General features: G+C 42.9%; 1 long non-coding RNA gene across 3 annotated transcripts in view; it reads right to left on the bottom strand.

Moving 5' to 3' along the window:
* The window catches only part of LOC138150968 (uncharacterized), a 41,474-nt gene that overhangs the window by 9,706 nt on the left and 3,904 nt on the right, over positions 1 to 27,864 (bottom strand). The window contains exon 3 of one of the 3 annotated variants that reach the window (XR_011165711.1): positions 27,369 to 27,561. The exons of the other annotated variants lie outside the window; for them this stretch is intronic. This is a non-coding gene — a long non-coding RNA (uncharacterized lncRNA). Of the gene's footprint in view, positions 1 to 27,368; positions 27,562 to 27,864 lie in introns of those variants that run through there. 3 annotated transcript variants of the gene reach the window in all.

Genomic DNA, 27,864 nt, shown 5'->3' with positions numbered 1-27,864 from the left:
TCATATCCAAAAAGTGTCCCTTTCTCATGAGCATATGTTAAGGGCTCTGGTTAGGTTCTTAGTGTTAAGCTATGGAAACACAAAGAAAGGGGGGAAAAACAGTCACTGCTCTCAAGGAACTGACAGTCTGATGGAGGAAACAACATGCAAATGACCAGGAACAAAAAAAGATCTAAAAAGGATAAATTCAGGGCAGTCTCAGAAGGAAAACACTGAGATTAAGGAGAACTGGGAAAGGCTTCCTGGAGAAGGTAGGGCTTCAGCTGAGAACTGAAGGAAGCCATGGAAACCAGAAAGTAGAGATGAGGAGGAAGAGAGTTCCAGGCATAGGGACAGCTAGTGAACAGGCACTGAGTCAGGGATGGAGTGTCCAGTTGGAGGAACAGAAGGGAGCTCAGTGTCAGTGGATCCCAGGGTACGTGGAAAGGATTAGGGTGTAAAAAAACCTGGAAAGGTAGAAAGGGGCCAGGTTATGAAGGGCTTTAAAAACCAAATAGAGGGTTTTACTATTGATGCAGGAAATGATAACCACTGGAGGAGTGACATGGTCAGACCTGCGCATTAGGAAAATGAATCTGACATCTGAATAGAGGATGGGCAAGGAGAGAGACTTGAAGTAGGGAGACCCATCAGCAGGTGTAGCAGCAAGCACCCCAAGCACGTCCTCAGGGTTTGCTGCCCATACAAGTTCTTGGATTTGCTTTGATAAAGGAAAGCAACTCAAAATGGGTTAACAAGCTTACTTTAATCAGTCAGACATATATCATTTACCTTGTTCAGGGGAAAAAAGTCAGCACCCCGAACTTCAAAGTATACAGGCAGAATTATCAAGACAGAAACAGATCAAGTAGACAGATTTCCAAACTGTCCAACCATTACATCCATACCAAATCAGCATCTGGGTTTTTCAAAGTGGGGGGGGGGCCTGGACAACGGCTTCCCAGAATACAGATCAAATCACAGAACACTTCTCAAAGTGAGCCCCCAAAACAAAGCTACACATCAGGGCTTATATAGCCTTCTCCTGGCTCAGAGAATGTAACAACCTTATTGACCCACTGGCCAATCAAAAAGTATCTACTGAAAAACAAGCCTCCCTCCCCAGGCTTCAGGTGCACTTTAGCCTAGGGGCAGGGAAGATCTTCCAAATTTGCATTCCCATTACAGCAGGTTACTTCAAGAGTGCTGGAGAAGTTGCTTTGGGGGCAGCTAGGTGGCACAATGGATAGAGTGCCAGGTCTGGAGTCAGGAAAACCGGAGTTCAAATCCGGAACCTTAGATACTTACTAGCTGTGTGATGCTGGGCAAGTCACTTAACCCTCTTTGGCTCCATTTCCTCACCTGTAAAATGAACTGGAGAAGTGTAGCAGCAAGCACCCCAAGCGTCCTCAGGGTTTGCTGCCAACACTGGTTCTTGGATCTACTTTGATAAAGGAAAGCAACTCAAAATGGGTTAACAAGCTTACTTTAATCAGTCAAACATATATCGTTTACCTCGTTCAGGGGAAAAAGGTCAGCACCCTGAACTTCAAAGTATATAGGCAGAATTATCAAGACAGAAACTGATCAAGTAGTCAGCTTTCCAAACTGTCCAACCATTACATCCGTACCAAGTCAACATCTGGGTTTCAACATCTGGGTTTTTTAAAGCCGCAGGGCTCTGGACAATGGCTTCCCAGAATCCAGATCAAATCACAGAACACTTCTCAAAGTGAGCCCCAAAACAAAGTTACACATCAGGGCTTATATAGCCTTCTCCTGGCTCAGAGAATGTAACAACCTTATTGACTCACTGGCCAATCAAGAAGTATCTACTGAAAAACAAGCCTCCCACCCCAGGCTCCAGGTGCACTTTAGCCTAGGGGCAGGGAAGATCTTCAAAATTTACATTCCCATTACAAGAAGGAAATGGCAAACCACTCTAGTATCTATACCAAGAAAACCCCAAAAGGAGTCACAAAGAGTTGGACATGACTGAAATAACAACAAACAGGAATGATGCGATGAGGTTCTGGACTAGGGTGGTGGCAGTGTCAGAGAAGAGAAGGGCGTGTATGAGAGAGATGTTATGAAGACAAATGACTAGACGTGGCAATATGTTGGATATGGAGGGGTGAGAGAGAGTGAGGAGTGAAGGGTGCTCCCAAAGTCGGGAGCAGGGGTGATTGGCATCCTTGATGGTAATAGGGAAATTAGGAAGAGGGGAGGGCTTGGGGGAAAAGATAATAAGTTCCATTTTGAACATATTTAATTTAAGACATGTAGGAGACACCCAGCATGAGATGTCCAATAAGCAATTAGAGATAAGACTGGAAATGTGTTTGGAACCAGAGTTTTGGAGGACCTTGAATGTCAAGAAAAGCCTGTACTTTAACCTATAGGCCAGGGGTAGGGAAGGTGAACCTTAGACCTCAAGGCCATATATGGCCTTCTAGGTCCTTGGGTGCAGCCTTTTGACTGAGTCAAAGATTTACAGAACAAATCCTTTTATTAAGGTGGTTCTGCAAAGTTTGGATTCAGTTAAAGGGCTGCACTTGAGGACCTAGAGGGCCACATGTGGTCCTGAAGCTGCATGTTCCCCACCCTTGCTATAGGCAATGGGGAATCCCAGAGTGTTCCTGAGCAACAGAATGTTGTTGAGAAGCAATGTGATGATACAGGTCCATTAGAAAAAGCTCGGACTCCGGATTCAAATCTTATCTCTTTTCCTATCTCTGTGACCTCCAGCAAGAAAATGAACTTTCCTGGACTTTAGTTTCCATATCTGTAAAATGCAGGAACTGGAGTAAATGACCTCTGAGGTCCCCTCCAGCTTTAAATACGGAATCCTAACTGTAGTCATAGCTGTACCTTGGAAAGATACCTCTGGCTGAATGAATTGGAGGCAAAGAGAATGGAGGCAGAGAGGCCAGATAAGAGACTGTTTAACAGTCCAGATGAGAGGTGATGAGGGCCTTGGTGATAGGCGATGGGTGATGGCATCGGACACAGGGGACCTTGACATTTCAGAGGCGGAGTCAATAGGAATTGGAGCCTCCCAGTTCTGAAACGTGCCTGAACAGACTCCCAACAAATGGATTCCCTTTTGGTAGAGGAATGCATCAGTCTGAGGAATTTCCTTCTTTGGCAACTCAACAGGGAAGGCCTGGAGAAGCATAGCAATAAATGTTAACTAAGGCACGAACAAACACTGATTCTCTTGCCTGTGTGCAAACCCAAACCCACATGCCTCTGAAGTATTCATGCTCAAACCTAAGCCGCCAGCCGGGGGCTGAAGTCTTAATTGCCAGAATGAATACATGTTACCTTTTTTTATCTCTGAGCTGCAAAAACTTAACTAAACCCCGAAATCCTCATTTTTTTCATGCTGAGTAAGACTTTGGTTTGTTAAAAAACAAAAGCTTGTAACAAAAGTCCCAAAGGCGGAGGAGGAAGGGCATATTTAAGAACGTGACTCACTTTCCATCATTGTGGCAGAGGAAAAATATTAGACCAGGCAGCCCTACACAGCCAGCTAGGGGATTGGCCTGGAAAGCCTCAGGCGGCAAAGGGGCATCCTGCTTACAACCCTGACTGTGGCTAATTGGACTCTGTGAGAGTCACTGGGGAAACCAGACAGAGAAACAAATTCAGAGGCCTATGAGCTCTGTGGGCATTCTACAGAAAAACAAAAAAAAAGCAGCCTCTCACACACTTTAATATTTCTAGCTCTGTGTGTGTATGTGTGTGTATTGTGCGTATTGTGTGTATGTGTATATTGTGTCTATGTGTATATTATGTGTGTATTGTGTGCATGTGTGCATACTGTATTGTATGTATATGTGTATACGCATGTACTTGTGTGTTGTGTGTGTGCATATTGTGTGTATACATGCATGTGTGTATTATAGGTTGTGATGTGTGTATTGGGTATGTATGTGTATTGTATGTATGTACATGTGTGTTGCGTGCATGTGTGTATATCGTGTGTGCCTGTATGCATGTATTGTGTGTATTGCATATATGCATGTGTTGTGTACATTGTGTGTATTGTGTCTATGTGTATATTATGTGTGTGTCGTGTGCATACTGTGCGTATTGGGTGTGTGCATGTGTGTATTTTGTGTGTTGTATGTATATTGTGTGTATATACGTGTTGTGTGTAGTGTGTGCATGTATGTTGTGCACATGTGTATATGCACGTTGTGTGTATTGTGTTGTGTACATGTGTGGGGGTGTAGTGTACGTGTGTGTATATCTCTGTGTGTTGTGTGTATGTGTGTATATGTATGTATGAGTGTATTGTGTGTGTTGTATTGTTGTGTGTGTCTCACTCTGTGTGTGTGTATGTGTGTCACTGTTGGTTCTGCTCTATACCAGTGATTTTCATCAGCTCTGGAAAAACTCCTCCTCTAAGGAAGCTCCCTCCATGATACAGGTTTGTGCCTCCTCTGTCACTTGAGAGCCTTGGAATTTCCTGAAACCACAAGAGGTTAAATGACTTTCCCAAGGTCACACAGATAATACCAGTAATATTTAATAACCAGTAATAGTTAAAAGCAATAGCAACAATAATAGCTATAACAACAATATTAATAATTAATTAATAATAGCAAATAGTAATGATTTATCAGAGACAGCCCTTGAGCCCAGGTTTTCTGGACTCCAAGGCCAGTTTTCTAGCCCCTGAGTCATGCTGCCTCTTACAATTAGGTGCTTAATGAATGATTTAAATTGATTTAAGCTGATTTAAGTTGGCTTGTAACCCTGCCACAGTGGGTTCTGGCTCAGAGACAAGATAGAAAGAACACACATTCACCATTCTGTTTGCCCTCCTTTGGACACATTCTGGTTTAGCTATGGTTTTTTTGTTTAGCTATTTTTCAAAAGTAATTTCTAACTCTTTTGTGACCCCTTTTGGGGTTTTCTTTGCAAAGATACTGGAGTGGTTTGCCATTTCCTTCTCCAGCTCATTTTACAGTTGAGGATACTGAGGCAAACAGAGTTAAGTGATTTGTCCAGAGTCACAGAGCTAGTAAGTGTCTGAGGTCAGATTTGAACTCGGGAAGAGACACTCTATCCACTGAACCACCTAGCTATGGCCATCCTAAAATGTAGGCCTGAGAATTGTACAGGATACTCTGTTGAGGGCCTCCTGCTTGGGGCAGAAGATAGTGAGACTATTGGCTCCCTTGTTTTGGGCATTCAGTTAATGCAGCCTAAGATCGTGCCAACATTACTTAACAAACATTTTTTAAAATGGTTACTCTGTGTCAGGCAGTGTTCTAAAGGCTGGTTTTACAAAGAAAACATGTTTCCTAACCTCAAGGAACTCACTTTCTAATGTCATACTGTTAACTCATATTGAGTAGTTGGTCTTTTTTTTTTAATAGAAACTGCTATCTAGCCAGTCCTCCCCGTCTTTTATTTGGTGGGGTTTTTTTGTACTCAAGCATAGGATTTTACATTTATTCCTATTGCATTTCTTCTTTGGGCCCATCATTCAAAACCACTTCTGTTTCTTTGGATATCAACTCCAGGGTTCAATGAGCTGACACTCCCTGCCGTCTTTGTGTCATTTGTCAACTTGATAATTGTGCCTTCTCTGACTTTATTAAATGCTGACCCAGAGGCCTAGCCCAAATGCCCACTCCTCCCTGAGTCTTCCCGGATTGCTCTCCTCAGAAGAGACTTCCTCGCTTCCTCCTCAGAAGTCCATAATATTTTGTTTATACTGTACATCTCTTCTGGCCCTGCCTGCTATATTGTGTTCTAGTCATCTAATTCAACATAAGTCTTGGACAGAGGATTAAAGAGTAGTGTGAGATAAGGCTCAAAAGAGAAGCTGGTAACCAATCATGGCAGGCCTGGAATGACAAAGGGTAAGTGGTTTGGATTTTATCTGTGGAAAATGGGGAGCCATTGAAGGTATTTCAGCAGGGTCAAACACTTTCATGGTCAGAACTGCACATTAAGCAAGACTGATTTGGGGCAGTTAGGTGGCAAAGTGAATAGAGCACCAGTCCTGGAGTCAGAAGGACCTGAGTTCAAATATGGCCTCAGACACTTAATATTTACTAGCCTTGTGACCTTGGGCAAGTCACTTAACCCCAATTGCCCTGCCTTCCTCCCTGCAAAAAAAAAAAAAACTGATTTGACAGATTATACAAGATGTACTAGAACCAAAGGGACAGGAGATAGGGAGATTAGAAGATAGAATTTAGAGTTTTGAAGAATTCAAGATGTCATCTGATCCAATTTCCTCATTTACAGATGAGTAAACCAAGTGCCAGAGAAGTAAAGGGACTTACCCAAGGTTATACTAGTAGTAAATAAGCAAAGCTAAATTTAGAATCCAGTTCCTCTGAGTCCAAAATTTAGGGCTTTTTTCATTGTCAGAGAAGACAAAAGTGCAGAGAAAATCAAATAGAAATGTAAAATCCTCTGTTTGCCAATTTAAATTCCTTCACCATTTGACCCATTCTTACTTTTGTGCCTTTTTACACTACATTCTTTTCCACATTCTCTGCATTCCATCCCTGCAGACTTCCTCGCCATTCCTCCCACACAATACCCATCTTCTGACATCATCCCCTAGTGGAAGTCTCCATTCCCTTAGAGTAGAAGGGACCCATTAGAAGGCTCCATTCCCATAGAGTGGAGGTGACTGCAATAGGCAAGGCCAGAGATTATAAGAGCCTTCACTAGGATAGCAGCTTTGTGAGTGGAGAGAAGGAGACTGTGGAAAAGATGCTGCAAAGGTAAAAATGGCAAGATCTGGCAATGGGTTGGACATGTGGAGTGAGGAATCAAGGATGACACTTAGGTTGGGCAACTTGGGGAATGATGGTGCCCTGGGCAGTAATAAGGAAGTCTGGAAGAGGAAAAGATGATAATGGGGCATAGGCTCATAAATTAATGGCTGGAAGGAAGCTTAGAGGTCGTTTAGCCCAATCACATCATTCTGTAAGTGAGAAAACCGAATCCCAGGAAGGTGACATTACTTTCCTGCGGGACACATGGCTAATACAGTGGTGTGCAAATTACTAGGGCGAAGCGATGATTTTGACATGATTTCATTTTGTGAGAGCTATGGTCAGGCAGGTCCCGCGGGACTACGCTGGAGCCAACTGCACAGGCTCAAGAGAGCCAATTGTTCAATTTTCAGCGTGAGCATATATACCTCTGAAATCAGCAAATGGTAACAAATCAGAGCTTGACTCATTGTTTTCTTGACTTAAGAAAGTGATAGAAGAAATGTTAATAACACAGATTAAACTTAAAAGTATCCTGTTTAAATTTTTGGGGAAGGGAAGAGATGGTTATTAAACATTTGCCTGCCACTGCACCCCTACACCTGGGGTAATCTTTATCACCTCTCTGGGCTCCAGTTTCTCCATCTCTTAAACGAAAGGCTTTGATTGAATGATCCATTTTTGTTGTTGTTCAGTCTTATCCGAGTATTCGTTCACCCATTTGGGGTTTTCTTGGCAAAGATACTGGAGCGGCTTGCCATTTCCTTCTCCAGTTCATTTTACAGATGGGGAAACTGAGGCAAACAGGGTAAAGTGACTTGGCCAGGGTCACACAGCTAGTGGTCAAATTATCCATTATATTTTGGGAAGAATCCTTGCTACCTTTAGAACCAGAAAACCACACTCCAATTCTAGATCTAGAGGGCAGCGAGGTGGTGCAGTGGGTAGAAAACAGGTCCTGAAGTCAGGAGGACCTGAATTCAAATGTGTCCTTTGATACTTGACCATTACCAGCTCTTAACCCCAATTACCTCACTAAAAAATAGAAAAGAAAAAAGAAACAAACAATGAATTGAAAGAAAAAACAAATAACAAATTCTGATTCTGCCACTTATAATAGTATGCAGATTAACTGGGGCAAAATGAAATAATTAAATTCATTGACTCATAATAAACCAACCTTACAACTTTTTACATCTTTAAATCTTTTCCATCTGTCATATATCCTTCTTTGTTGTTGACACATTGTATACATGTATTGTATACATCTACTATATACAATTTGGCATTGAGTTCACAGGGTTTTGACACATCTTTTATTCTTTCTCATGAAGTCACACTTTGATCTCATTAACTATTCCTTTCCAGGCTGCATTTGTGACTTATCTCCACAGGATTTTGTCTACCATGCCACAGGAACCTCTTCATCACCCCGGACTACTCCATCCCTGGACTACTTCTCACAATGGGAGTAAACTCCACACCTGTAGCTTCTCTGTCTAATTGACTCATTCCTCTCAGAACCTCCATTTTAAAGAGGAGACCTGGGTCACCATATCTTCATTCCTTCCCAGGTTGCTGACTCATTCCCCCCAGACTTTCTCTACAACATTCCTGCAGCCTAGTGCCTTCACTTCTCTCTCCCTCTTTTCATTTCCCTTTTATATGTTGTCTTTCTTTCATTAGAATGTAAATTCCTTTAGGGCTAGCGATTGTCCTTCTGTTTGTATTTATAGTCTCAGGCTTAGCACAGTGCCTGGTACATAATAAGAACTTAATAAATGCTTGTTGACTTGATTTCATTTGAAACTACATGGGGTATTAAATATGCCTTTGACCAACAGTCCATTTTCCTAAGGTTAGCCTTGATTATAATCCACAGGTTTTCAGTGGGTTTTAAATCAGGCCACTAAATCATGTTCATATCTATCTCTTGGATAAATTTCTCACCCTTTTGTGATATATCACATGATCTGAAGTCAGATGTCAGTATTTCATTTCTATTTGGCCATTTCTGTGATTTTAGAACAATTGTGCTTCTGAGTAGGTCAATATGTTTAACAAGCTTCAGAATTTCCTCGATGGGGGCAAGACTTCCAGGCCCACTAGAGGTGGAAAAAATCCCTCAAATGCATTTTCAAGTATAAGTTTTACAGTCTGATGAAGATGCCCAGATTTGACAGGTTCATCCAGGCTTCTGATGATGGTTTGGTTGAGTCTCCAGTGAAATACTGAGTTTCAGCAGTAAAATTATCTTGCCCCAATCATCAGCTCTCCACTTTTTTTTTCTACTGCCTTGTCCATAACAAGCATTTTTTTCTTCATAGCAGTGGTTAGCAGCTGTTTTTTAAACCAACCTCTCTCATTGTTCTTCCAACTTAAGAAGCCTACCTCGGAGTCTAGAAGAGTCAATAACAACCCCCAGCCACAACCAGGTCCCACTGAAGGTCTCTCCTTGTTTTGTGAGTATTAATTAGACTGTTTTTCCTTAATAGTTCCTCAGTTCTTGGTGGTGTTTTTCACTTTCTACCACACTTATCTTTGCATTTCAATGAGACTGATTCTGGCTCATGGTGGCTTGAATGATCCTTAAAACACTTGATTTTCCAACCCCAACAGCCACTGCAACCACTTAAGAGTTCTAAGAACTTCAACTTTTGCACATCTCCTTGGAGAGATATCCATTCTTAAAAACCAAAGAACTAAAAACACTCAAAAGAAATCACTGAACCACGTGTATGCCACAAAATTGAATACTTAATTAACAGAGAACTAATGAAAGATAGGGAAACTAGGTCAATTCAGTTTTCTTTGATCAAGGTCAAAGTCAGCCCAGAATCAGTAGAAACACACACACACACACACACACACACACACACACACACACACACACACAAGCACTCCAGGTTGGGGAGGAAGGGAATGTATGCAGAACACACTCTAAAGTTCCATCTACGTTAATAACATTTTTTCCATCATTTTCTTAAGTCTAGACAATCAACAAACAATAAATTAAGTCCTGTTTGGAGTATTTGGGGTTTTCTGAGTTGTAAATGCTCACACTGAAAATTGAACAATCAGCTAGATGGGCTGGCTTGTGGAGGCCTGTCTTGAGTGGCTCAACACATCTCTGCCAGACATGATTACTACAGTCACAAAACAAAGCCAATAAAAATTATTGCTGCTTCCAAACAACTGGTGCGCCTCTGTATTAGCTATGTGATTCTAGTTAAGTCATATAACATTTCTGGGCTTCAGTTTCCTCATTTACAGAATGAGATAATTGAACTAAATGACCTCTAAGGTCCCTTCTAGCCACTGGCCAGCTATGATCTCCCTCCCACTCCTAAACACTCTGGCTGATTCTGTTTTAAGCACACAAGCTTTTCTACTTTCTCAGCTACTCCTATAGCCTGATTCCTGAGCTGGGAGAGAAGTCTCAAGTCTTGGTCTCCTCCCTCCTTCTCCAGCCTCTTCCTATGCCATCCCAGGGGAAAAAAACCTAATTGAGTTTTCCCAACCATCCCCAGAACCCCAGAATTCATCTAGATCCTTCTCTAGTAAATGATTCTCTGAGGTTTCTCAAAATTTCCTTAGGGCCCCCAGTGATGAATGTGACCATTCACAATGGGCAATGAACATGGCCTTCTCACCACAGTGAGCAATGGCTCCAATCAAGGCCCGGATGCCCCAAGAGATACCTAATACATTTTTCTATCGCAGCTTTGAACATTTGTTTGGCAAACCCTCAGTTTCAAATATCATGAGCTCAGAACATTCGAATGTGAAGGGCCCTTAGAGACCATCTGGTACATCCACCTTACTATACAGATGGGGAAACTGAGATTCTGAGAGGGGAAGGGATTTAGGATTATAGAATCATACTTTTAGAGATAGAAGGGATCTCAGAACCCATTGAGTGAGTCTTTTACAGGTGAAGAAACTGAGGCAGACCCAGGTCACATAATAGACCAGGACTAGAACCCAGGTTTTTGACTTCCAGTCTAGGAAGTTGCCTTTAGGTAGGTTTGTTATTAAGTTTTCTGTGTCAGCCCACCCCTACTTTCACTCTTCTTATGGTATATTCATTTGGCAGTGAAGTTCATGGACCCTTTCTTGAGAACATGCATCGGTATCTCCTGACCTCTTCCTGCTGGCTACTATGACTCAGGGGTTTGTACTGTGTGATGGTAAAGTCTTTTATTTAGCTGCTAAGCTGGAGTTCTGTGGATATTCTAAAAGAGGGAAACCACCCATCAGTATTCCTCTTACTTCTAACTTTGAAATGTGAGAAAGAGTTTGGACCAAGGGTGGGGAAACTTTGCCTTCAAGGCCATATGTGGCCCTTTAGGTCCTCAAGTGAGGCCCCTTTGACTGAACCCAAAGTTCACAGAACAAATCCCCTTAATAAAAGTTGTTGTCTGGAGAAGACTCATCTGATTCCCCACTTAACTCCAAGTTGTAAACACATGTCCTACCTAGGATGGGGCTGCCTCCTTCTTATGTATGTCTCTTCTCAAAAAGCAGGTGTTATCTTCCCTGGCATCTAAGTATCAACAGTATGGACTGTCTCCAGAATGGCAGCTACTGGTACTAAAGCAGTTGTGGTAGTGAGGAAAGGAAAGAGACGCCAGCAGAGAAACCACCAGAATATCACGTTTGCCTGTTTGATGGGACAACGCCAGTGCAGTGGTGACATGACTAATTTAGCCTCACAAATATTGTGTTTCCAGGATGTTTACAGATTGGCCTCTCAGCTGACTGTACTTGTAGAGATAGTATGTGTCACTGAATTCGGTTCTAATCATCCGTAATGAGTGCTGTGATCTTTAGGGCTATTTTGTTTCCATATGAGAATGAAAGGATTTGTTCTATGTCTCACCTATGTTTGTACTGGATACTTTTTTTTAAATCAGAGAGAAAGAGGAGAGAGAGACAGAGACAGAGAGAGAAAGACAAAGAGAGATCAAGAACCCTTGACCAGAATCAAAGGTGAATTTGTTCCTGGGAAATAGACAGAATGAAGCATTGGAGAGCCTAATTCCTCTATTAAGAAGTCAAGTGGAGCAGCTAGGTGGTACAGTGAATAGCAGCCCTAAAGTCAAGAGGACCTGAGTTCAAATGCGGCCTCAGACATTTGACACACTTACTAGCTGTGTAACCTTGGGCAAGTCACTTAACTCCAGCTGCCTTGCTTTTCCCCTTCAAAAAAAAAAAAGTCAAGCAACCCCAGAGTAAGGAACTCCAGGCAAACCACCATGGCAGGTAAAGACCAAGGATTGGTGTTGATCACCAGCTCCTACAGCCTCGGTCCAAACTTTATCTAGCTAGCCTCTGGGTTAGGTGTATCTCTTGGCTATCAGCCAAACAAAAATACCATCGCTTTGTGGGCTTTTAAGGAGAAATGTCGGGTACCAAGCGATAAATGAGCAGAGACATCTCTCAGGGTAACTGAGGCCAACTCTCCAGTCCAAATTGCAGTGGCTTCTCTGTCATTCTCTCTGTACCTAAAATGAATGCTTAAAGACCTTCAAAATCTGTCTCCAGCCTCTCTTTCCTGATGTATTCAACCACTCCCCTCCACTCTATGTTCCAAACTGACCTTCATCCTGTGGTCTCCTGCCAGCACACCTTTGCCATTCCTGTGCCAGGAATGCTCTTCTTGCCCATGTTGGCTTCTTGAACTTCTCAAGGCTCATTTCAAGTACCACCTCATACACAAAGCCTTTCCAAATCCCCAAGGTTATTAATGCTCTCCCCACCTCACCCCCAAAGCACTTTGTAATTATTCCATACATAGTTTGCTTTTGCTTGCTTGTGCACATAGTAAAATGTGAGCTTCATGAAGGCAAGGGGTGTTTTCATTTTTGTGTTTTTATCATCAGTACCTGGCATATGCCCAACTCTTCATAACCCCATAGACCATAATACTGTCCATTGGGTTTCCATGGCAAAGATACCAGGTGGTTTGCCTTTTTCCTTCTCTTTTTGTCTGAACTCTTTACTGGTGACCTGCCATCTTAGGTAACCCTGCATAGCACAGCTCATAATTTCACTGAATGATGTGAGTGCCTCCCCTGTGACAAAGCGGGGACCTGGGACATAATAGACGCTTAACAAATGTTGATCAATAATTGAATAAAGGAGCGGTTGACACTAGCCAATCCACAGGAATTGGAATGTAGAATCATAGAGTCTTCTAGCATTGTGGAGGGAGGGGAACATCTCTCGGAGCTTACTCATACTTGACCTCCCTGGTTCCAGCTGACCCAGCACTAGGAAGACTTGATGTTTAGCACTTGGCAGGATGTAGAATGCTCTTAGTGGTTTCCTTATCCTCCTCACACTGGGCTGCCACATTATTAGAATTGTTTCCCCAAACTCCCATGTGGTCGACAGGAAGGGCAGCTTCAAGCACATTCCATGGGTCAGTCTCCATAACACTAAGCATCTCCAGGTCCTTAAACAGACCCCCTTGTGTGGCTTGGTCACCCTTCTGCCATCTTGGATGACATTCTCTGGATATGCTACACTTCATCAATGTCCTTCCTAAAATGCATTGTCCAAGACTGAACGTTATCCTACAGTTGTGGTCTATCCAGCCAGGTCATTCCACTCACTATCCCTCCCCTCCTTCACCATGGCCTTAAGTTTCCCACTTTTGTGTCTTCGTTTTAGACCAGGGCTTTTTAATCTTTTGTGTCATGGGTCCCTTTGGCAGTCTGCAGCCCACGGATCCCTTCTCAGAATAATGCTTTTAAATACATAAAATAAAATACATAGGATTGCTAAGGAAACCAACTATATTGAAATAAAGATGTAATATTTCTTTCTCAACCAAGTTCACAGAACCCCTGAAATCTATCTGTAGTCCCTAGACTCCAGGTTAAGAGCTCATTCTCTAGACATTCCTTACATAAAAGATAAAACTGCATAGATCATAAAGTCTGGCCTCAATATCCCTCCTTCAGAGAAACAACCAACCAGTTTCTGGTTCAGGTATGTGGGACTCAGTCTGCCTCCTGAGCCCTGTTGCCATCAACTTCCAAGGCACCTGTTTTCTCATGGGAAAAGAGTCTAAAGATGACCAATCCCCAACTCACTCCAGCGCACACAAGTGGGACTTTTGCCAGAGAAATGAGGGAAGTTACCCCCTAAGATCTACAGATGGGTGTCTATACTAGAGAAAAAGGGGAGCTGCATACCACATTCCATACAGAGGGTTTCCTGCTAGACCAAAGAAGAATCCACAGATGGAGGTGAGAAGGAAGTTCCTGCCAGTGAGAAAAGGGCTCTTCTCCTACTGGGAGTCATAAGATTTTATATCTAGAACTAGAAAGGACTGTGGAAGGAATCTAGTTCAACTCCCTCCTTTTATAGATGATGAAATTGGGTGGCTAGATGGCACAGTGAATAGAGCACTGGCCCTGGAGTCAGGAGGACCTGAGTTCAAATTTGGCCCCAGACACCTAACATAAAAACTAACTGTGTGACCTTGGGCAAGTCACTTAACCCCAATTGCCCTACCTTCCCCCTCCAAAAAGCAAAAAAAATAAAATATAGATGATGAAATTGAAGGTCATGGAGGTTAAGCGAGTTGCCTGAGTCACACAGCTAGTAAGTATGAGAATTAGGATTTGAATCCAGGTCTTTCTAGCTCCAAGGCCAGTAGAAAGAATAGATGAATAGAGATCCAGTATGTCAAACTATGCCAAAGAGAGAATGGTGAAATGGAAAGAGTCTTGAGGCAAAAAAAAAAAAAAACCACAAATCCTGGGTTCAGGCTCTGGGAACTACTCATTGGTAGCTGTATATAGGTAAAAATCACTTAATGTCTCTGAACCTCAGTTTCCTCATCTGTAAAATGAGAATAACAATGCTTGAATTTCCCACTTCCCCTCACTGTTGTGAGGAAGGTGTTTGGAAAACTCCTGAAGAAGTGGAACCTGCTTTCTTCTCTGCCCCCAGTTTCCCTGGGGTACAGATTAAAACCATCTACAAGTTGGCCAAGTTTTCTCCACTTTATGAGTTTGGTTTAAATTATAGAGTGCTAAACATGCGTCTGTGCTTTCCAAAAGCTCCTGTAACAAAGCAATGTCACTGCTAGGGTGAACTTTCTGGGGTGACGATGGAGCCATCTATAAATACTGAGAGCCAGCGAAAGCCCTAATTAGAGAGAGACTTTGGACAGATGTGGTGGGAGCAGGATGATTTCTAGCAAACTCATCACCAGGTTAAGACTCAGAATGTCTGCATTCCATGCACCATCCACTCCTACAGAGAACGCATCCTCCCCTCAGGGACACCAAGGCATGTTTGTACTTAGTCTGCAGGCAGCAGCTGTTACAGAGCCTGGGGCAAATGCAATAAGGGTATGAGGGAAAGAGTGATGGTATGGAGGTTAGTCCCACCTGAGGTGCAGGCAAAGTAGGGTGCACAGCTGCACTGGAGAACGGTAAAATGAAGGTTGGGGGCTGTAGTTGACATAGAGAATGAAGTTACTCCCTACCCTGGGTTGTTAATACGCTGGGGCAAAGCCCTTTTCATACCTTGCTAGTTATGTAGGCAATAGAGATAACTGATATGATCAGAACTCTTTATAAGGAATTAGTCCAGCAGCTGTGCAAAGCATGGATTGATGGAGCAGAGAGATGGGAGTCACAAGACTAGTCAAGAGGCTCTTAGAATAGGCTAGGAGGGAAGTAGTGAGGGTTTGAACCAGAGTAGTAATAGAATGTAAGCTCCTTAAGGGTGGAGACTGTCTCACTTTTGTATTTGTATCCCCAGTGACTAACACGGTACTTGGCACGTAGTAGGGACTCAATAAATATTTGGTGAGGAGCTATGGGAATAAGAGATGAGGACAGAAGTGAGTGCCATAGGGGAGGTGGTACCAACAGGACTTGGTTAGGAGGGTGGGGAGGGAGAGGGAAAAATCAGAAATTATACCAAGGGTTTAAGCCCATGTGACCCAGTGGTTCCATCAACAGAGAGATGAAGGAGCAGGGATTGAAACAAATCTTGATTTCAGGGAGACAGTGATGGAATTGACCTGTCTTGAGAAAGGCTGGAGCAGCCTCGGAGGAGTGGTGGAAAGAAATCAATCAAAAAACATTGTAAAGCACCTACTACACGCCTAACATTGTGCCAAGCACTGGAGATACAAAGAGAAGCTTTGAGGGGTCAGAGGATATCTGATCATAGCCAACTTTGACTTCCCGGCTAAGGATTCCAACTTATAGTCCTAATTGTTAAATGATGAGTTCAATAAGAGATGGGCAGCTTAAAGACATCAACCGTTGACCAGCACCTTTTAGATTTTAAGCTTAGGGACTCTTAGGGAATCCTGATGTGGGAGAGAGCCATCCCTCCCTACTCCACAGGAAGAAAACACAGCTGTTCTGTCTCTGCAGATGGTATTTAAAGGGCCAGGAAACCCCACCCCCTCACAAGGATGTGGGCCCAGAAGAACAGAGTTTCTGATATAGCCTTTCCCTCCCCTTTCCCCAGTTACATGTTTATTCTTCGATTTATTTTGAATAAACCCTTTGAAGAACTGTCATGTGGAAGAGAAATTATACTTATGCTCCTTGGCCCCAGAGGGAAGAACTGGGACAAGGGGGAAGTGTGTGTGTGTGTGTGTGTGTGTGTGTGTGTGTGTGTGTGTGTGTGTGTGTGTGTGTGTGTTGGGGGGTGGGGGAAAATATTGGAGCAGGAGTTGAAGGGAAGCATATTTCAATTTGATGAAAATGTAATGGGAATAGTCAAAACCATTTTCTCCTTGGGGAGTACTTGTTTCCCCATACCTTTACTCTATTTTGAGGGAAGCAGGTAATTCAATTAGCCCAAACCAGTTGGCCACAGAGGAATACAAAGCTGGGAGGCATATAAGAGTGGGGACTAGAGAATCTACTGAGTCTCTAGACGCATGGGACATAATTTCCTGGGCTTGAGGGAGATGCATCACTATGGGGCTGGGAGAGGGGAGGACTTCAGATTGTGATATTCATGCTGACACATTCTAGTATCGGGAATAGTGACCCACTTGGAAAATATAAGAGAGTATGTCCTTGATCACTGAGAATACTTCTGAGATGTCAGAAGTGGGCAAGGGAGAAATCCAGTCCTTCCTTGGTAGTGGGTGCTAAAATCTAGATGCAAGGAGGTCAAGTCTTTCCTGCCAAGATAAGGAAGCTTTGTGATATCTCCCTTCCCCCAGCCCCATCCAGCTTTGGGACTGACCTCTGACTAGAATAGCTTCAACAAAAAAGTTGCAAAGGAGAACTGACACCATCTGCTGGAGAATTTTGGGCAAAGTGATACTATATACCATAGGACAGCAGAGGAACTAAGGTAGGAAGTAGGCGTGGGCAGCAACAAAGTCTACCACCTCCTGGGAGCTACAGAAGATTACAGGCAGAGCTATTAGCTGTACTCCACAACGACCCAGGGAAGGGAACACCAACGAGGAAAGACCACAAATGCTTTGGTAGAGACACAAAGATGGGCAGCCACCCTAGGAGTCACTGCTGGAACCTTAACCAGCATGCTTATAAGTGACTTGAGCTACACATAACCCTCTGCAGAGGGTTGATAATAGGTAAGTTTTGTCATTTTTACCAGGAGCATGTCTGAGCCCTATCCATTTTCACTGATCTCTAAATAGCCCTATTCATTCTCTGAACCTTGTGAACCATATGCTTGCAAGGGGATTTGGTGACAATATACTCAATCAGATGGTCCCAACTTGTCATTTCTCCTTTTCTCAAGGAAATCAGTACAGGCTCAAAGTCTTCCTCTCATTCCAATTACTACTTTTGTATATACACAGTCTTCTACCTTGATTCTGCCCCTTGACCTCCTATCTTCCTTACTTCAATGGCAATGGACAAAGTCTGGACACATAAAAAATCTCATTAACTACGCATATTTTCAAGAAATGAAATGAATGAAATTTTCAATAACATTTTATTTAATTAGCATAAATTTTAGCCATGACAATTTCATATGGAATAAAAGCTTTCATTAACTATTGGAGACTATTTTCCATATTAATGAGACTAATTTAATTTAATTGATTAATGAGATTTCCTATGTGTCTCCTATGTCTTCCTATGAAATCTCATTTATGTTAATTAAATAAAACGTTGTCGAAAATTTCATTCATTTCATTTCTTGAAAATATGCAGTTAGACTTCCTATGTGTCCAGACTTTAGGGACATCCCATATTTCCACTCCATTTCAGTCACCCACAGTGGTAGAAATACCTTAGAATACACTATCACCTTGTGCTATCTCCATGATCTTAAATAATAAAATTCCTTTTCCTGGTCATAGTCTCATGTCCTTCCATATCTCTTTTTCCTCTGTCCTTCCTTTTAAACCCATCCTTTATCCTCTTTGCAACCACCAGCCCCTCTGTCCCTCACTCTTCTTCCCCATTCTACTTCTCCAGTCTGCCTTATTTTCTTCCATTCACAGTCTTACCCATCTGTTAACCAGTTCAACCATTCTAACCTTGAATCCCTTCTCTCCTTATTCTACTGCTGCAAATACCTTCCCAAACCCCAGCCCTAGGCTACCCACCACAATATATAGATTGTATATATATAGATATAATGTTTTTCCCCCTGAATTCAAGTCTTCCATAACCAACTAACTACTCATCAAATTTCTCCACCTGATGCTGCATCACTATCTCAAACTCAACATATGGCCCCCCAAAACTTATAATTTCCTCCCTAAGGCCACCCCCCTCCTTCAAATACCTGTTTCTTCTAAGGGCACCACCATCCTTCTAGTCATTGTGTTTTGTGACATTTCGGTTGTCACTGACTCTTCTTCTCCCTCACCTCTCGTATCCAATCAGTTATCAATCCTATTCATGTATGGCAGGATACAGCTGCTTAACAATTGGGTCAAGTGAGTCTTCTTTAAATTTATGTTTGTTTATATATATATATATATATATATATATATACACACACACACACACACACACACATACATATATAATGTATATATGTCCTATAAACTTATGTGCATGTGTATATATCTCCAGATGATTATATATGTATGTGAGTGTATATGTATATGTGTATATATACATATATGTGTGCATGCATGTGTGTATACATGCATGTGTGTAAATATATATGTATGTACATGTGTATCTAGTCAATTAGAGATACATACTCTAGTACAAGATTTAGAGGCAGAAATCCCAACTGATCCTCCTTAGCTTTGCAACCATAGACACCTCACCTCCCTTTTTTTTCTTTCTGAGCCTCAAGCAATTCTCTAAGACTCTAAGTTATAGAAAGGTTGCAATTTGTAGTTGGAGGGAGCTCCCACACAAATGAAACCACAGGTCCATAACCCAAGCTCAGCTGGGTCCCTGCTACTGCACAGTAATCCTTTTATTCTCCATTTATTGATTTTCTGCCGTGTTCCCTGCAGCAACTGTTCCAAACTTTCTCCTCTCTCCTCAAGCCTTATGTCACCTCCTACTCCTTCCCTCTCGGCAGGGGACCTCAAAGGTAGCCAAGACAATTTGCTATGAATTCTCTTTTCTCCTCTACTCCACACCTCAAAAGTCTTCTACATTCCCTGCTCCAGTCTCCAAAGAGGCAAATCGTGCCTCTTGCCACAAGACCGTGTCCTCTGCTTTTGCTTCTCATCCTCTTCCTTCCCATGTCCTCCTCATTTTGTTCCCTTGCTATCTCTCATCTTCTATCCCTCTTTATCTATTGACTCCTTCCCACCTGCCTATGAACATGTTTAGGTCTCCCTCATCCTTTAAAAAAAAAACTTTCACTTGATCTTCAAGCTACCATCCTATACATATGTTCACCCTTTCACAGATGAACTTCTAGACAAGTTGGAACTCCTGGAAAGTTGTCTCTACTCATCATTTCCCCTTCCTCACCTCCTGCTCTCTTCTCAGTCTCTTGTTTTTTTACTTTGGATGCCACCACCTTACTGAAACTGCTCTCTTCAAGGTCATCAACGATCTCTTAACCATTCAATCAGATGGATTTTCTCAGTCCTCATCTTCCATGACTTCAAATAAATTTTGACAGTCTATTAGCCCCTCCTCCAGGACATTTTCTCTCCCTTGGTTTCCATGACACTGGACTAGCCTGGTCCTTCAAACTGTCTGATTGTTCCTCATTCTTCTGAATTAGATCCATAGCCATCTGTTCTGTCCTGGGACTTCTCTTTCTCTGTCTTCTTTCTCTTGGTGATCACATTTGCTGTCAAGGGTTTAATTATCATCTTTACACAGATTCCTCCTAAATCTACCTATTTGGTCCTAATCTTTTTTTTCTGAATTCAAGTCTTCTATAGCCAACTAACTGCTCATCAAATTTCTCCACCTGGATATTGCATCAGTTTCTCAATCTTTTTTTTTTAAAGCAATTGGGGTTAAGTAACTTGCTCAAGGTTACATGGCCAGTTATTTCTAGGTGTTGTGCTAAGTATCTGAGCCCAGATTCGATCCTAGGTCATCCTGACTCTGGGGCTGGTGTTCTTACTCACTGTGCCACCTGGCCACCCCTAAGCAATTGGGGTTAAGTAACTTGCTCAAGGTTATATGGCCAGGTGTTTCTGGGTGGGTGCTAAGTGTCTGAGCCCGGATTCTATCCCCAGGTCATCCTAACACTGGAGCCGGTGCTCGTGGTACCTGGCCGCCCTTCAGTATCTCAATCTTAACTCCTCAAAGAACTCACAATTTCCCCCCAAGTACCTCCCTCCTTCAAATATCAGTTTCTACTGAGGGCACCACCATCCTTATAGTCATCCAGGTTTGTGACCCCAGAGTTGTCATTGACTCTCCTCCTTCCTTCACCTCCCATATCCAATAAATTACCAAATCTTATTCTGCTTCCACATATCTTCTACCTGCCCCTTTCTCTTTATTCTCAGTCACCGGTTTAATTCAGTCCCTCATTGTCCCTTATCTTGTTGTAAAAATTTCATAATTCACCTCCTTGTTTCTTTCTTCCCCCTCCAAACCATCCTGTACACAGTCAATAAAAAGGTTAAGGTCTGACCATATTATTACCTTGCTCAAAAATGTTCAATGGCTCCTTATTCTGTCAAGGATAAAATAAAAACTTCTAAGCACGGCATCTAAAACACTCTGCAATATGACCCTGACCAACTGTTTCAAATTTATTTCATGTTATTTTCCTACATGCCTTTTATATTCCTACCAAATGACCTATTGATATTCCCTTGGCTTTGCACTCCATCTCCCTTTCACATAGCAAATGCTCAATAAATACTTGCTGAAAACTGGCAAAAATGACAAAGATGGGAAGAGTCAATGTGGGAGGGAATATGGAAAGACAGGCACTCTAATATACTGTTAGTGGAACCATGAATTGTTTTGACCATTTCAGAAAGCAATTTGGAATTGTTTGAATGAAGTGTCGAAAATGTCTATATCTTATATATTTCAATTAGAAGTCAAAGATAGAAAGAAAGGTCCTAAGATACCCACAATAGCAAAAAAGGGGAGACAAAGTAGATACCCATCAATTGAAGAATGGCTAAACAAATTGTGGTCATTGAGGTAATTGAATACTAGTCAGTCAATCAATCAACAGGCATCTATTAAGCACTTACTATTTTCCCTCAGTATTGAACTAAGTACTCAAGATACAAAGAAAGGTAAAAACAAAATCCCTTCTGTTAAAGACTCACATTCTAATGGGAGAAGACAACATGCAAATAACAATGCATATACAAGATATATACAGTATAAACAGAAGGTGCTCTCATAGGGAATGAACTAGCAGATGAAAGCAAGTTTGTTAATTAGGAAAGAGACATTCTAGCCTCAAAGGAAGGGGTGGATAGATCTGAAGTGGGACATGTAGTGGGGGAGGTGGGTTTGAGGGGGATGGGAATAAGGGAGTAAGCAGTTGGGAGTGGGGAAGAGGAGGATTAGAATCATTGGAATAGAGAGAATGTGAAGCAGTGGGAGCATGTTAACTATTGAAGAATGAGTCTAGACAAAGTTTCAGTGGTTGGAGAAAGATTTGCCAAGGCAGAAAAGTGATTAGACTGTTCAAAGTCCTCCCTTGAGGCCCAACTTTGTAGCAGGTAATGCTATTGTGCCTGGTAGGAACCAGGAGGTCTGCCTCACAGCAGGCAGGAACAGGCAAAGGTGGGGCCTGATGGGGGAGTCCCATCAAGGAGGAAGGAGGACAAAGTGGGAGGTGTGTTTCATCAAGGGGTAGCCTCCTGATTATGTACTAGAAAAGGTTCCAAGTCAAAGACATTGGAAGGGAAGAATACAGCTCTGAATCAGAGAGCAAACAAGGGAATGAGAGGCAGGTGACAAAGCAGGATCAGGGCCACTGCAGAACTCTCTGGGAAAGCCCTGAGGCAAAGTCAGAAGATAGGAGGTGGTGAGCTGAACAGGAGGAGCTGGGGGGAGGAGGTGAAGGGAGGTGAGGTAGGGCTCACTGGGGCAAAAGTAGAGGCTAGGAAGTGAGTGGGGAGGGCAGGGGAGACAAAAGGATGAATCCAGAAAGGTTTTTGCAGAAAGTATTTGATCTTGGTTTTTGAAGCTTCAATAGATATCCAAGCCCACCAGAGCTCTCTGGTCTAATGGAACTCCTGCATCTAGCTTCTCCTGCTCCTGGCCTACCTGACGTGCTACTCCTCAAGTCCAGAGGATACATTCATGCCTGAAACATATATCCTGCATTCTGCATCATTATCTGCCAAAGAACAAAACAGGCATGCAGTCAGTTCCTCTGGGAAATAATGATTGAATTGGAGCATTGATTGTAACTGCCAGAAATCAGCTGGACTGACGATATGGTCCTGTCTTTGTGATGAGATACAGATCTCCTGTTAAAGGCAAATTACAAAAATGCTCCCAAACCAAGAAACAGAGATGCTCCCAATGATAGCTCTTCTGAGGGGCTCACGAATTCCCATCCAGCTGGAGAAGGGATACATTGTCTTTGGTTTTCAGCTCTTTGCTCTTCTTCTGTACCTTTCTTTTTAGATGGCCAAACATGTGCTAATGAGAATGTTGGGCTTGGTCATGGGCATATATCACTGATTCCCCCATCTCCATACTATCTTTTGCCTTTTTTGTATTCCCAGAGCTTACCTCTGTTCCTGACACATAGTAGGCATCTAGTAAATGCTGGTTTGACTGCCAGACTGGCTTCATGCTGGCAGTCTCACTTTCAGCCAAGGACGGTTGGTATTTTCCTCCCTAGCATCAACCTCTTCAAGTATTAGAATGCTTGAAAGGCCTCTTGATCCTGGCTTCATTCATCCATAAACTCATTTCCTCTTACCTCCAGCCCATTATTACAGACAAACTCAACCTTTTACAAAACAACACAAGGTACTTGGGTCATGGAGACTCAGGAAAAGGCTGTTTGCACACTTACCCCTAAGATAGATAGATAGATAGATAGACAGACAGACAGACAGACAGACAGACAGACAGACAGACAGACAGACAGACAGACAGACAGATAGATAGATAGATAGATAGATAGATAGATAGATAGATAGATAGATAGATAGATAGATAGATAGATAGATAGATGATAGATAGATCTGGGATGCTCCTAGAGATACCTACCTTATGGGGGGGGGGGAAGGGGACTTCCTGAGAAGGTGTGCAGGGGTGGTGCAGAGACTCAGTCTCAGGACAAAGGCTACCTCTGGAAACTGACAGCACCTGAATCCTTCTGGAAGACAAAGAGGGAGGGAATCCTTCTGGAAGTCAGAGAGAGGGAGGGAAGGAAGGAGGAATTCAAAAACCAGCAGAGCCCCAAGACTTAAGTGCTATCCAAGCAGCCCAGGGAGACAAGGTCCTTCAGGCTGTAGGATCTACTGCCAGAAGAATCCTTAGATACAGTAGAGAGGAAAAAAACTGAAGCTCAGATAATACATTCAAGATCACCCAGATAGTAAATGGTAGAGGCAGTATCTGAAACCCAAATACAAATCCATTATTCCTGCCAGTGTGATATAGCTCTGAGGAGAGAGACCTTACTAACCCCTACATTGGCCCTAAGGAGAAAGCTGGGGCCCTGATTTCACATCACTTTTCTCCTGAAAATGGAACTGGTCATAATAGGTAAAGGAGGCATGAGGGGGGTGTGTGTATGTGTGTGTGGGGGGGAGGAGGCAGTAACCCCTCTAGGAGATGATGTGTAGGTCACACCTACACAGACTGAATGAAGTTGTGGGGGGTGATACTACAGAGGGGAAAGATCACCTGCCTAAGAGTGAGAGGTAATAGATTTAAATTCTGGCTTTCTTTCTATTTCTTTGGTCCTGGGCAAGTCTCTGGACCTGTTTCTCTGACTGTAAAATAGGGGGAGTGGGGCAGGGAGAACCTAAGATTCCTTCTCATCTCTAAAATTCCAACCAAAAAAGTCAGGATAATTCAGGTCAAAGCCTTCCTTGTTCCTCAGTAGTGGGTTGTTTTAGTCATGGTTATGCAGATGATTATGACTGCAAATCAGGTCTTTAAATCTGCAGGAATAGGTTTTTTAGACCCTCCTATTCCCTGTGCATTTTATTAGATGCAGCAATCACTGTTAATAGTCCGCCCACTCACGTGAGCTCTGTGGTAGGAGAGGGAGAAAGGGAGGAGGGGGAAGAGAGAAGGGAGAAGGGAAGAGAAAAGGGAGAGGGAGAGAAACAGAGGAGAAGGGGGCACAGAGAAGAGAGAGAGAAAAGAGGAGAAAGCCATGGGAAAGGAAAAAAGGTGGAAAGAGGAGAAGAGGGGGGGATGAGAGAAAGAAAAGGCAGGAGAAGAGAAGAAAAAAGAAGGGAGGAAAAGAAAAGGGAGAGAGAGGACAGGAAAGGAGAGGGAGATGGAAAGGAGAGGACAAAGAAATAAAAGAAGAGGGGAAGGAAGAAAGGAGAGGAGAAGAAAAGAAATGAGAGAGGAGAGGTAGAAGAAGAGGGGAATGGGGAGAGAAGAGATGAGGAGAGGATATGAGGCAAGGAGGGGGAGATAGAAAAGGAGAGGACAGGACAGGAGAGGACAGAAGAGGACAGGGGAGGAGCAGAGATCTCAGAGATAAACTTCTGCAAAAGCACAGTGCTGCGTGGGCTGGAAAACAAAAAGACCTTCAGCAGATTGCTTTGTGGAGCATTTAGGAGATGTTTGGCAATACCAGCCCAGCACTTCCGCCATGCCCCAGAGAGCTGAAATCCTCCCAGTCTCATACTTTGGCAGGGGTGGGAAGAGAGGGGTTCTCTTTGCTGAGGGCTCCATCCCTGCCTGCCCCTGAATCCAGAAATTCCTCTGAGATAAGCCCTATTCCTCCTGTCTCAAGTCTGAACTGCCATTCTAACTAATGGTGCCCTTCTGGTTTCTGTGCTTAGATATGTGGTTAAGAATCATTCACATGTAAGGGACTATGCGATGTATGTAGAGTTAGCATAGAATAGTTGGAGAGAGGGTGAATCTGGAGCTCTGGGTTCAAGTTGTAGCTATGACACCTACTAGCAGCATGCCCCTGGGCAAGTCACTTACCTTCTCCCAGTGCCCCCAGATCTCAAAGAATAGTTGCCCCTCTTTGTTAGTAGAGGGGATTTCCTCACCAATGAAACCAGAGATCCAGGTCAAGAAGCAAATGTGATCTATGGGGAAATGATCATGAGATCTATATGTAAATGACTGGCTCTATGGCCAGCATTCTCTGCCTATTCCCCTGCTGTCTCTGTAAATGATCTTACATATGTAAATATTTTGCATTCTTCAAGGTCCACCTTAAAAAACTGATCTCATATTTCTCCACCTTTCACATTCCAGATTCCAACCAAGCAGATCTTGCTGTTCCTTGTACAGGATGTTTCATTTTCCATCTGCATATCCCCCAGCCCTCACTTTCACCTCTTGGAATCTCTTCTTGTTCAGTCGTGTCTGACTCTTTAAGACCCCATTTGGGGTTTTCTTGGCAAAGATACTGGAATGGCTTTGCCATTTCCTTCTCCGGCTCATTTTGCAGATGAGGAAACTGAGGCACACAGAGTTAAGTGATACGCCTAGAGTCACACAGATAAGTGTCTGAGGCTAGATTTGAACTTAGATCTTGGAACAAGTTTCTTCTGGTTTCTCTAGAATTATAATCATATGTTCCTGACTCCAGGCCCAGCACTCTATCCACTGTGCTACCTTGGAATGTCTAGCATCCTCCATAGTTCAGAGATGATTTTCCTAATTCCCCATGAAAAATTACCTTGCATCGTGTGCATTCCCTAAGCTGTGTCACCCTGGGAAAGTCACTTAATGTCTGTTTCCTCTCAGTTTCTTCAGTTGTAAAATAGGGATTCTAACAGCCTACCTCCCTCCCAAGGTTATTATGAAGATCAGATGAAGCAACATTTGTAAAAGTGCTTAGCATAATACTCGACACATAGTAGGTATTTAACAAATGCTTGTTTCCTTCCCTTCCCCCCTTTAGATGATGTCATTTTACTGTCCTTTTTGCTCTCACGGTTATCTCTGTTGCTCTCAGGACCACTAAGCTATTATCACCTGGGTTCATCTCTTCAGGGACACCTGCTGCTCTCTGCTCTCATCTTTCTGGGATGTTGTAGAGAAAGTCTGCCTTGGTCTGGAGCCCATGTCATGCCATGTCATGCTCAGTCCCCTTGTTCCCAGGGGGATTTCATCAACAGGTACTTTGAGTTCTATCTAGCAGGGATTAAATAGTGCCTATTCTCTCTCCGATTGATTCCTGCTTTATTTCTCTCATTCATTCCCTCTGCTATAGCAAGAAGGAGTCAGATGAGAAAGATGAACTGGGGTATTAAGAGATTGGTGGAGGCTGGAGCAGCAATCAGGGAAGACTTCATGGAAGAGATGGGACCTGACCTGGGCCCAGTGGAGAAGAGGGCAATGGGGACGTTACAACTAAGGAGAATAGGAGAAACAAAGAAGTGGAGGGGAGAGGGACCCTGGCACATCTGCAGACTGAGGACCTACTGGGCTATCAGCAACCTCAGAGTCAGAAAGATTTGTGTTTAAGCCCCTCCTCTGGCCCACATAGGCCATGTAACCCTGGGCAAGGCACCTAAGCTCTTGGTGCCCACAAAGCAGGTACACATCTGCATTCTGGGTTGATAGAGGGATTTTCCTCACAGGGAATTCCCTATTCCAAAAAAAAAATGCTACATCCAGTACAAAACAATAAAAATAAATTACCAGAATCAAAGTCATCTCCTGGAAAAATTATGAGGTCCCCCACTCAAACCTTATTTCTACACTAATGGTAAAAAGGGGTATAACTTTACTATGACTTCTTTTGAGCTTTCAAAGGCCCCCAGATCTTTTTCATATGACCTTTCTCTAGTCAGGGATTCCCCATTTTCTACATGTTCAGTTGATTTTTGGAACACAGCTCTAATACTTTGTATCAGTCCCTATTAGGTGATTCAATGGATAGACTACTAGATTTGGAGTCAGGAAGACCCAAAATCAAGCATGACCTTACATACCTATTTAGCTGGGCAAGTCACAACTTCTGTCTGCCTTGGTTTACTCATCTATAAAATGGGAACAAGAATAGTACTTACCTCCTAGGGTTGTTGTGAAGATAAAGTGAAATAACTTATAAAGCACTTAGCACTGTATAAATGCTAGTTTTTATTATTAAACTTGATCTTATCAGATTCAGGTCATTGTTCTAGTCCATGGAAATCTTTTTGAACCCTGATTTGGTTGCTGAATGTGCTAACTATTCTCAGCTTTGTATTCTCCACAACTCTGTTGTAGAGCCTGGCTGGTTAGGAGTCAGGAGCGGAGGCACAAGTGGATTCCTGGTTTAGAGAAAAAAGTGTGAGATGTCAGTGAGATTGTGTCTGTTGCTCATGGGAGACAGTCACATGATATTGGCAAAATGGCAAAGCCCCAAAGAAAGAGAGAACATCAGAGGATTTCATTAACAATTCACTTGGATTCCCTAGAATTCAAATACTGGATCAAAGAATGAGAGCCCACCCTGTCTTCCTAGATTAAAGGAGAACCACATGCCTCAGCTCCACAGTATTCTGGATTGACAAATCAGCTCTTCCATCTCTCTCTCTCTCTCTCTCTCTCTCTCTCTCTCTCTCTCTCTCTCT

This window comes from Petaurus breviceps, unplaced genomic scaffold (assembly GCF_028583685.1).
Source record: "Petaurus breviceps papuanus isolate PSGF00001 unplaced genomic scaffold, PetGlider_PUasm1.0 140, whole genome shotgun sequence".
Taxonomy (NCBI): Eukaryota; Metazoa; Chordata; class Mammalia; order Diprotodontia; family Petauridae; genus Petaurus; species Petaurus breviceps.
This window is presented reverse-complemented; position numbering and strand designations above follow the sequence as displayed.